Here is a 12,276-nt window from a genome sequence, read left to right as displayed (position 1 = left end):
AGGCATCAGTGGCCTGCTGCCTGATCTGCTTACATTGGATTCATGTACCTCTGCAGCCTGTGGTCTTCCTGCCAATCTCGGGGTTATGAGTATCTACAGCTACATGAGTCCAGAGAAGCCTCTAGCTTAACACCTGACTCAGACATGGAATCTGCTTGAACTTGGACTTGCCTGCTTCTACAGTGGTGTGAGCCATTTCTCGATATAATTTTTCTCTGTCCATACACAAGATAAGCTTCACTGGCTTTGCTTCTTTACTGAAGTCAGTCTAAGACACAATCTCCATGCTTTGTATAAAATTTGAATAATATTAAGTACATATAGCAGTACATATTATAGAATATTTTGATATACATTGATAATATTAAACAGACAATAATGCAAAGTATAAAATACCACAAATAGCCCTACAAATTTGTCTTGGTTCAAAAATATATATCCTATACCATTTGAATAAATTAGTTTAAGTTACTTCACATTCTATACTAAAAGAATGTTTTCTACACCAGAAAGCAAATATTTACTACAGGTAAACCCAATGTCACCATTTCTCTTGTTATACGTGGAATTTATTAAAATCTAAATTTAACAATTTCATATGAAATAAGATATTACTCAGAATGAACTCTAACGTGATACTAAATGAACTATGTTGAAAATATTAAGATATCAAAATTTGTTAAAAATTTAAAGGAAATATATCTTGCTTGAAACTGTCAGGTATAAAAAGCAATATATAAAATTATGAGACTTCTTTTGTTTGTATGTACAGTATAGAAATAATCCACACATTTCAAGTTATAATTTTTCAGTGTATAATATAAAAAGTCAGCACATTGTAAAAAATAATTTTTTATAATTATTAACATTTAAGGATAAAACTGAAAATTATTATATTTAGCATCCTAAAACTCTGCCACTGATTCTATGCTGACTAACAGTGACCTGGCAGGTCAAGGTAAATTGCTCCTGTGAGTTTTCAAGGCTGTAACGTTATAGGAGTAGAAAGCTCCATCTTTCATCCCCTGAGCGGCTCGTGGTTTCAAACTGCTGGCCTTTGGATTAGCAGCCCAAGTTGTAACCACTACGTCACCAGGGCTCCTTTTTAGCATTATAATATTAATTTAATTATGCAATCTTTTCATTACAATCTATTCAAATCTTATTATCTTGTTGCTTTTTCATTTCTGAATGATGCTGATTAATGTCCAGCAAGGGAGGACCATGAGGCGTGGAAGGTTTTTTGTTGCAGGCGTGGGAATGAGAAACTCAGAGGGCTGAATCCCCGACAACGGACTATTTCCATTTTTGAATGCTTTCTCACAAGGAAACTATTCATATATATAGGAGCCAGGGAATGCATTTGCATTCTTAGGTGTTTATTATTATCCTGGGGATGTGGTGGAGAGAGTGTCACAGCTACCAAGGAGTATGGCTTTGACCCGTGACATCACAAGGTCATTATCAGACACAGATTTTCTAAGGGCACTTGTGCAGCAGAGATGCTTTTAACCACTTCTTAATGGGTTTTCCCAAGTTCTCCTCTCACGCTGACTTCTGCTAGTTTCGCATGTGTCCTCCTTCCAGCAAGGCCGTTTGGCCAGTGCATAGTATTGTGAAGAATGAACGGAGGGGAGGTCAAAAAGAGCAGTCTCAGCAATACCTTTGGAGCAGGATCTAGACCAGTGTTTGGCTAGTCCACTGTGGTGTTGTCAGGTGGGTTCGAGTCAGTTCCAACTCAGCGGCGATGCTGTCTACATACAACAACGAAACACTACCTGGTCCTGCACCACTCTCACAATGGACAGTAATCATCTCTATTGAGAGATTTTCTATCTCATTTTTGAAAGTCATCTAATCAGGGTAGCACCGACATGAAGTAGCAATGTCATCCTCTTTGGTATTGAAACCTACATGCTTTCCTCTGTAAATAATTTCATATTCAAATGTCTGTTAGTATCTTCATCTTAAGACAGCACAGTGTATCAGAATCAACATATGGAGAACATCGTGATCATCTTCTTCAAGAAATTCACCACTACCACCACTACCACCATCACCTCCACCACCACCTCCACCACCACCACCATCACCACCACCACCTCCACCTCCACCACCACCACCATCACCACCACCACCTCCACCTCCACCACCACCACCATCACCACCATCACCACCACCATCACCATCACCACCAACACCACCATCACCACCAACACCACCACCACCATCACCACCTCCTCCACTATCACCATCTCCACCATCACCACCACCACCATCACCACCACCACCAACAACAACACCATCGCCACCACCACTACCACATATTGTTCCTTGTAGGGAATGTTGGCTAGGCCAGAACTATTCAACATTTTCTAACGTTACTTACTCCTTTTAATAGATCACAAATCCCTATCTCCTGAATAGTCCTGCTGCCCAGAAATCTTTGTATACCCATGTATGTGAACTGATTGAAGATAAAGAAATACCTACCGTATACACTCCTGTATAAGCCAAGTTTTTCAGCACAAAAAAATATGCTGAAAAACTCGGGTTTTGCTTATACACGGGTCAGTGGCATGAATGGATGTCATCTGGTCAAGCCCAATTAACAAAAGGAGGAAACCTCATGAAGCCTGACACAGAGTTAATAGCAAAGTGGGCTCGAGATGCATGGGAAGACATTCCAGAAGACGTGGTGCGACGTGCCTTCCAGAAATGTAGTATTAGTAATGCTATGGATGGCAGTGAAGACTGCGCTTTGTATGAAAATGACAGCAGTGATGGTGATGACGGTGATCTCAGTGAGCACAGCATCTATGATGACCTCACACCAGCTGAAGCTCTGCACTGGGATACGGATGATGATGAGGAATCCAGTTTTGAAGGATTTTAAAGCTTTACATTTTAGCTTGGTTGCTGATTGAGCTCAGGGAATAATAGTACTCTTAAGGTATCATTGTTGATACCTTACTGTTTTTGTTGAAACTATTTTCTACTTACTGTGCTGGTTTACTAATGTTAAATGATTTGTCCTTTTATTTATGTGTTTTATTTAAAAGAAATACTTAAATACATTACCCCAGTGATGTCTCAATTTTTAGTAATTTTATTTGTTTTGATTATTGAAACTCACCAATAGCTTCTGCATTTTCCACCCTAGGCTTATACTCGAGTTAATCCGTTTTTCTGGTTTCCCAGGTAATAATTAAGTACCTCGGCTTATACTCAGGTCGGCTTATATTCGAGTATATACAGTAAGTAGCTCATTGCTTATTAGGAAATATCTGTTGTCAGAGCCATCACGATTGGCAAAGTCCACTCAAGACCATGACCACCGTTACTCCTCAACATCACCCCGGTGTCTATAGTTAGTAGATATGTGGATAACAAATTCTCAAAACTCCTCCTGGGAATCTAGGTGTGTTGTACACACTAGTTGTTTTAAAGTCTGTCTCCAGATTCCAGGTACCCATCACAACACTGGCATGAAAACTCCACCCAGTGGTACCCGCCAGTCCATGAGTCTTGAATCCATTTATCCTGATCAACACATGCACAGTTTTGGTGATAGTGAAAGCTGTTGTAGTTACTTACAGACAAGTATCAGGGAAAGCTCCATCTCTAGTTCTCCCAAGTTCAAAAGCTGCTGAGCTCATCCTACCCCCAAAGCTCTCCAATCTCTTTGTTCGAGGTGACACTGCTATAAGAATTCTTTCCCTCCCATGGAGGTACCACCCGTCTAGATTTGTACAATTTTAGGCCTGCTGTCCTTGGAGACAAAGCATCAAGCTTGGTGACCTGTCCACCTTTTCTACCTGCCACCTTTCTTTCCCTTCCTTCTTTCATTCACCCTCCCTCCCACCCTCCCTCCCTCCCTCCTTTGCTTTTCTTCTGGTTTCAGAAAATGTTGGGTTAAGAGGAAGAAACCTTTCTAAATGAATTGCAGCAAGTGGGAAGAGTGGCTCCACATCAAGCAGCAATGTAACCCAGAGGTTATTAGGATATAAGGGGTCCTTTCCTTTGGCACGTAGTAGGGAGGGGATGTGAGAGGACTGTAACTTTGTAGTTTTGTGGTCAAGAAGTCATACATTGCAGCTAGAGAAGCCACAACTAATAGAGAGGATGCCGTTCGAAGAATTTCTCTAGTTTGGTATGTGAAGTTTATGTAGCTCCTGAGACAGAAGTCAAGGAAAATTCTATAAAATACGATATTTATTTGCATGGGAACCAATGTCAGTACAAAGATAGCCCTTCAATAGTGTGAATTATTGTTTCCTTAAACATTTGCAAGTGAATGAGTATATAATGTTCTTGTAGTTTTTAAAAATGTCATTGGTAAGTTTTAACTTTCCAGAAGTTAAGTATGTTTGCTATGTGCAGTTCTTCCTCTATGAATCTTCACTGCATACTCTTTACCCACTTTTTCTGGAGTTCCATACAAACATTTTATGTAAATTCCTTAGGGAGGCGGCTCCATGGGCAGGTGGGGTTCATAGGAACCACATCTCTTTCCAGGCAGAGAGGAAATGCCAAAATGGCCGAGCATAATTCTAGAGGGTAACTGATTCTGGATCTACTGCCTACTAGATTGAGGTCTATTTCTGATCCGTGGAACAGGAATAACTCTCATCCCAAGTCCTTGGAAGCCCTTTGACCTGTGACTAGCATATAGTAAGCACCCAGCCAGTATTAAGTCGTATCATGTCTACAGTAATGTCCGGAACAGTTACCATGTATGTTAGACAGGGTTCTCTAGAGAAACAAAATCAGGACACTACTACTTCTATAAATATTTAGATAGATAGATAGATAGATAGATAGATAGATAGATAGATAGATAGATACAACATACGAAATAAACAATCTATAAAGCAGGACACATGGCTCAGTGCAACTCACTTCCGTGAGACAGCTAATACAATGGCAGTCCTCAAGTCTTGAGAGCCACTGGGTAGTCCTCTGTAGAGCAATTCAAGCTATCCAGCAATAGGCCACAAACAGCAGGGCAGGTCGCCAACAGTCAGCCAGATGACAGGGTCTGACAGTCCCCAGCTCAAGAAATGTATCTTCCAGTAGTGTGGCGAAGCAGATCTTGAAGGTACGTCAAACTACAGCGACACAGTCCACGGGTTAGGTGTCCCACAGGTAGTGTAGCTTGCAAATTGAGGCAGAGAACAAGCAAGGCAGCCGCACACTGGTCCAATGATCAAAGAGCAAGAGACAAGAAAGGTGAGACTCACCGAGCCTTTTATCTCTCCACCCTTCAATAAATCCCACTTGTGTTCTCTGGCCAGGTTGGCACAATAAACCTATCACACTGTACTTACTAAAAGGCCCACCAAGATTATTAATAGAATATAATAAAAACTGTTGACAAATACCTCTCCTTTACTCTGAAAATATTCTCTGTAGATTTGCATATCACTTCTGTGATATTTTGATATCCTCATATACTTTCAGTCTTCCACATATACTCAGTCTCCTTAGTGCTGTTGGAAATACCACAAGTGAGTGACTTTTAAAGACAGACATTTATTTTCCCAGTGTTTGGCAGGCTTAGTGCCTGAATGCAGCACAATCTCTATAAACTCACTGGCATGAAGCTGTAGTTAGATTAACATATAATGTCATCACTTGATCTGCCTTCGACCCATTTAAAAGTTGTTTCCATTAAAAGAAAAAAAAGCAAGGGGGAAATCCGTATGGATTAAGCCTCTGGTGTATCCCCTCTGACCACACACCAAAGATGTGAATCGCCCGGCTAACATGCGCAGTGCATTGGAAACTGGGTCACTGTAGATACAGTTAGATGAAAATATAATACCTTCTCATTTTCAAGGTGTTCTAGTTGTTAATATTTTTGGCTTTTTCAATTGAGGTTTTTACCTGTTTTACTTTGTTATTGTTGATAGTTTCCGTCATTTTAAAACAATGCTTTTTCCTGTCTAAGGAACCCAGGGAAGGTAAATGTACAGCGACAGTAACTGTATCCGTCGTTCCTAGAAGCATGGAAGGGGAAATTGGAGGGAAATGGGGAGCTAATAATGATGAGTCCAAGAATGAAGAAAAGGCTCTAAAACTGATTGCTGAGGTGGTTGTAGTATTCTTTTTGATGTGATTGAATGATTGTACTGTACGATATGTGAATTACATACCAATGAAACAATTTTTGAAAACCTCACCGCCATCGAGTGGATTCTGACTCATAGCGTCCCTGTGGGACAGAGTAGCGCCATCTCTGTGGGTTTCTGAGGCCGTCAACCTTTTTTGGGAGCAGACGGTCTCCTCTTTCTCCCCCATAGTGGCGGGTGGTTTCAAACTGCTGGTCTTTTGGGTAGCAATGCGTGGCCCACAAGCCATAGCTCAGGGAGACTTTCTCTGTGTGGAGGAGGGAATCGGCCACTTAGGATATTTTATATATTATTTTGTTCCTCTTGCTCCCTCTTTTTGCACTCAGCTGGCAATTTTGTAGCTTGCCATAAGCTAATTTTGAAAATAAGTACCGACTGTATGGGTTGAATAGATTTTTTGGAATCATATCCTAGGGGAGTGTTCATTAGAATTGAGATACAATTAAGGAGAATGCAGTGAGCCCATGGAGTTAGACTCTGTGGGAAATAGGAGTACATTCTGTTTCAAATACAAAAGCATAGAATATGAAATAGAACTGAGCAAGAAGATACAGTGTGAGCATGCACGAATCAGTAAGAGCTTTGGTTTTGCATCCATGAGATAGGATAGTGAGTAATGAACACATTGAAAAAGGAAAGCTCGGTTTTAATTTACATTTCTCTCTTTATATGTGTTTGCATGTTACATGTCTGTGCACTGTGTAGCATTAGCATTGCTGAGGCAATGTTTTTGTTGTTTGTTTTTTTCATTAAAGCACACAGTCTTGGTCTTCAATTATTTCAAGCAAACTAAATAGCTGAGATAAACTTTCCATGTTAACTGCCAGGCTAAATTACTACTATGGGAGAGTGTACTAGCGCACTCTACTGGACACAGACAATGATTGTGGCCTCCAGAGCAGCACTTCCATGTCATTACATCCCGTTGTTTAACTCAAGATAAGTAGTCTCTTGGTGATGTGGTGGATTATGTGTTAGGTTGCTAGTTACACAGTCAGCACTTCAAAACCAACAACTGCTCCTTGGGAGAAAAATGAAGCTTTCCACTCCCATAAAAAATGTATGGTCTCAAAACCCACAGTGGCAATTGTACACTATCCTATGGGGTTGCTATGTGTCAGAATCAACTTGACGGCAGTGAGTTGGGCTGGTTGGTTGGTTATATAGGATCCTCCAGTCTGAAACAAAGTGATATTCAGAGAGAAGGCCAGCCTTTCTGTGTAATTGTGACTAAGAAATGCAATCACCAACATGGTTGAGACATTCCCTCTGGCTGGCCTCCTCATCTGTCGAACAATGGGATCAAAGACGAGGACGATCATTCGATGTGGGTGGACCATAACTAAGAAATCCAACCATCCCACAGAAATTCAACCAGCAGCTTTTAGAACTTCCACTTTGTGTTGCAACCTAATCTTATAAACCCAAGAATGACTAAAATAGAGATTCTGGTACCTCGATAGAACAGAAACATTGGAAAATCTGTGCTGAGTAAGCAAACAGGGATAAAACTTAATTTTTTAATGCTCAGGGCCATACTCACAATTCTGTGGGGGATTTCATGTTTCAGTCTCAGAAGTGTGATAGCTAGAAAAGAGTTCCCTTACCAAAATGAAGGCTCTGGAGGACTTGCTACTTAACTCGTATATGCCCATAGTTTCCTTTGACATGCCAAGTAAAATATTTCTAGTTTTATTAGCCTGCCTGCAACTCATGTGTCACTGGGTTGATAAGTCGACAGGTTTTTAGTGCCTAGTATCACTTGGCATTTTTCTACAAGATTAGCATACATTATCTCATTTAATTGAAATATCAACCTTACAAGGGAGGTATTGCTACAACATTTATTCCTTTATTGATAAGGAGATAGAACAGAAAGTGAGAACTCATTTCCAAAAATCACACAATGTGTTATAAATACTATTATTTGGGGTTCCACCCAGGCTGTCTATCCTGCATCAAAGGATATTTCACTGGTAAACACATTTCATTCAAATGCTTAGAGAACAGAGAATGCCAAGCAGTAGCTTTGGGGAATTTAGAGGACCAGTGAGACAGACATGAGTAAAAACCAAACTAATAATCATGAAGCCTATTCTGGCTTGTGACAACCCATGTGTGTCAGGGTAGGGTTTTCATTGGCTAATTTTTCAGAAATATATCATGAGATCTTTCTACTGATCGAACTCTGGATGGACATGAACTTCCAACCTTTTGGTTAGCTGCCAAGCACATTAGATGTCTATATCACCCATAGATTCCACAGATAGAAATAAGGCATTTGATTGTCTATAGGTTTGGATTAGTTATAATAATTCCAATGACTGATTTGTAATTCATAATATATTCAGGTGATTCTATAGAATATGATGGATCAACATTGTTGATAGGGTCCCCAAAATGTTGGCCAAGTATATATTTTATACATGTTTTCTTACCTACACATATAAGCACACATATATATTTATCAATTGTGATGAGTCACTTTTGAATCATGGCAACTTCCTGTTTGGTGGAGTAGAATTGTGCTCCATCAGAAAAAAGCTGATTACTATCCAAGGTCGCTATATATAAATGATTAATGTACACTAAATATTTGATATACTATTTTCAACATAAAAGGAGAAAGAAGAATGTTGGTAATTAATATAAAAAGTGGGACAAACTCTAATACAGATTGGTTATAGAATAACATCATCTGGTCCATTTGTATTTTTTTCTGATTTTATTTTTTATTTTAATCATTTTATTAGAGGTTCATACAACTCTTATCATAATCCACACATATATCAAGTGTGTAAAGCACATTTGTACATTCATTGCCCTCATCATTCTCAAAACATTTGCTCTCCACTTAAGCCCCTGGCATCAGCTCCTCATTTTCCCCCTCCCTCCCTTTACTCCCCCCTCCCTCACAAACCCTAGATAATTTATAAATTATTATTTTGTCATACCGTGCCCTGTCAGACATCTCCCTTCACCCACGTTTCTGTTGTCCGTCCTCCAGGGAGAAGGTTATATGTAGATCCTTGTAATCAGTTACCCCTTTCCACCCCACCCTCCCTCTACCCTCTCAGTATCGCCACTCACACCACTGGTCCTGAAGGGATCATTCGCCCTGGGTTCCCTATGTTTCCAGTTCCTATCTGTACCAGTGTACATCCTCTGGTGTAGCCAGATGTGTAAGGTAGAATTGAGATTATGTTAGTTGGGGGAGGGGGCAGGGAGGAAGGGGAGGAAGCTTTTAGGGAAAAAAGGAAAGTTGTATGCTTCATCGTTGCTACACTGCACCCTGACTGGCTCACCTCCTCCCTTTGACCCTTCCATAAGGGGATGTCCAATGGCCTACGATGGGCTTTGAGTCTCCACTCCACACTCCCCCTCATTCACAATGATATGATTTTTTATTCTGATGATGCCTGATACCTGATCCCTTTGACACCTCATGATCGCACGGCTGGTGTGCTTCTACCATGTGGGCTTTGTTAATTCTGAGCTAAATGGCCACTTGTTCACCTCTAAACTTTTAAGACCCCAGACCCTATATCTTTTGATAGCCGGCCACCATCAGTTTTCTTCACCACATTTGCTTATGCACCCGCTTTGTCTTCAGCGATTGTATCGGGGAGGTGAGCACACAATGATATAATTTTTTTCTTCTGTGATGCCTGATAACTGATCCTTTTGGCACCTCGTGATCACACAGGCTGGTGTGCTTCCATGTGGGCTCTTTTGCTTCTGAGCTAGATGGCCGCTTGTTTACCTTCAACCCTTTAAGACCCCAGATGAGATATATTTTGATAACTGGGCACCATCAACTTTCTTCACCACTTTTGCTTATGCACCCACTTTGTCTTCAGTGATTGTGTTGGGAAGGTGAGCATCATGAAATACCAGTTTAATAGAACAGCATATTCTTGCATTGAGGGAGTACTTGAGTGGAGGCCCAATGTCCATCTGCTACCTTAATATAAATCTATACATACATGCACATAGATCTATTTCCCTATCCTCATATATGAAAATATTTACATATGTGCATGCCTTTATTTAGACCTCTATAAATGCCTTTTACCTCCTAGATCTTTCCTCTATTTCCTTTGACTTCCCTCCTGTCCCACTATCAAGTTCAGCCTTAATTTGGGTTTCAGTAATTCCTCTAGGTAACATTACACTTGGTCACGCCCTACCAGGCTTTCTACACCCTCCTTACCACCAATTTTGATCATTTGTTGTTCCTTTGTCCCTGAGTTTATTAACACCACTACCTTTCCCCCCACCTGCCCCTCTCTCATGTGCCCTGGAACTGTGGGTCCCGTTGTTTTCTCCTCCTGATTTTTTATCCAGTCTATCTTATTTAGACAGACCTGCAGAGATAATAACATGCACAAAACCAAGCAACAAAATAAAACTAAAAACAACAACAAGCCAATGACAAAAAACAACAAAGCAAAACACAACAAGAAAGAAAATCTTGTAGTTAATTCAATGACTGTTTGTTGGGTTTTAGGTGTGTTTTCCAGCTGAATCAGATGGGGTGCCAAGTCCTGGTCCCAAAGTCTATTTTTGGTATTCCCTGGGGACTTCGTTGCTCTGCTCCTCTTGTTGTTCTGTTGCACACCCTTAGTGTTTTGCCTTAGTACGGTGGGATCAGATGGAGCACAGTTCCCACACTGGGTCTCCGGTGTTGTCCCCTGTAGGTCTATGGGTCAGTGAGGAATGTCGTATCTCATAGTGGGGCTGGCCATGTGGTCTTCTCTGTGGATTGGCTGCTCTGAGCTGGAATATCATCCTTCCATTTGTATTTTTATAAGTAAACTTTATCTAGTAATGTTTCACATCTGCACCAATTTAGGCCTTATATCAACTAAATGTATTTGCCTTTCTTTTACCTTTTATGGCATTGCAAGCATGTTGAAGGTGTGCATTGTATTTCATGAGTCAGTTACTTATATATGAGGACAAGGGTTGAATATGAAGATGAAATGTTCTATAACTAGAATAATATTATTACATTACAAAGTAAACATGTCAATCAAGCCAAAAATGACACTCATTACGATTAAGTTTATTCCAGTGCACAGCAACCCTGCGCAGGGTTTAAGATTTTGTATCAGCTACCCTGGGCTAGGATTCTTGGTGATTTGACAACTAAGGCCGAGTTTGCCTAGTTTTCCCTCATGAGAAGGTCTCCTCAAGGGCGTGGCTTCCTTCCAATACAATATAGAAATGCTTACTTGTTTTCTCGTGTATCTCGATCCTGCAACTGGCTCATTAGCAGCTGGTTCCTAGGACTTGAACCAGTGGTCTGTACTATCACCTGCTGATCCTAGGTGTCATTAACATCCTGCCATCTTCCTTACCACCCTTGCAATCATTCACCTGTGTAGCCAGAAGTCTGACCTGTTGACTTTGGAGCTATATTCCTCTACAGGCAGAGGCTGCCATCTGATCTACCAATATTGAGTTCATCAGCCCTGCAGTTACTCAAGTCAGTAGAGACCTCCAGTCTGACATCTGGCCCATGGAATTCAAACTTGCCTACTTCTACAACTCTCTCTCTCTCTCTCTGCCTCTGTGTGTGAATATATATATGTATGTATAATATGCAAATATATTTACATTTATCTGATTTTGCTTCTCTGGAGAACCCAGCCTAAGGCAGTTTCCAAGCTGGTAAATCTTTATGGGAGCAGAAAGGCTCATGGTTCTCCCTCAGAGTGACTAATGGGTTTGAACCACCAACCTTGCAGTTAGCAGCTGAATACTGAGCCCACAGTATAATCAGAGCTCCTTCAGTATGCCAAAGAGATTCTTGATTAAATTGCAAATATGCCATTGTTACTAAAATAAAGTTATTTCTAAGGAGTTTTCACTCTTCTTTCAATGAAACCCAAAAGACTGTGCCCTGACACAAATTTAGAGATCAATATGCATGCATGTTTATAATATTGTGCACACATGGAATTTCAGTGGCAATTTGATTTATAAAAGCAGTGTGATACTTATTTATGTAATCAAGTAAAGTACAAGCAGGGGCAAAATTGAGAACACATATGTCATTATCTTAAAAGATTAATACTAACTGAATAGCAATCTACTTCCCCTTCAGTATCTTTGGTTCCTAAAATTATGACTAAAT

The sequence above is a fragment of the Tenrec ecaudatus genome, chromosome 11, assembly GCF_050624435.1.
Source record: "Tenrec ecaudatus isolate mTenEca1 chromosome 11, mTenEca1.hap1, whole genome shotgun sequence".
Lineage (NCBI taxonomy): Eukaryota > Metazoa > Chordata > Mammalia > Afrosoricida > Tenrecidae > Tenrec > Tenrec ecaudatus.
This window is presented reverse-complemented; position numbering follows the sequence as displayed.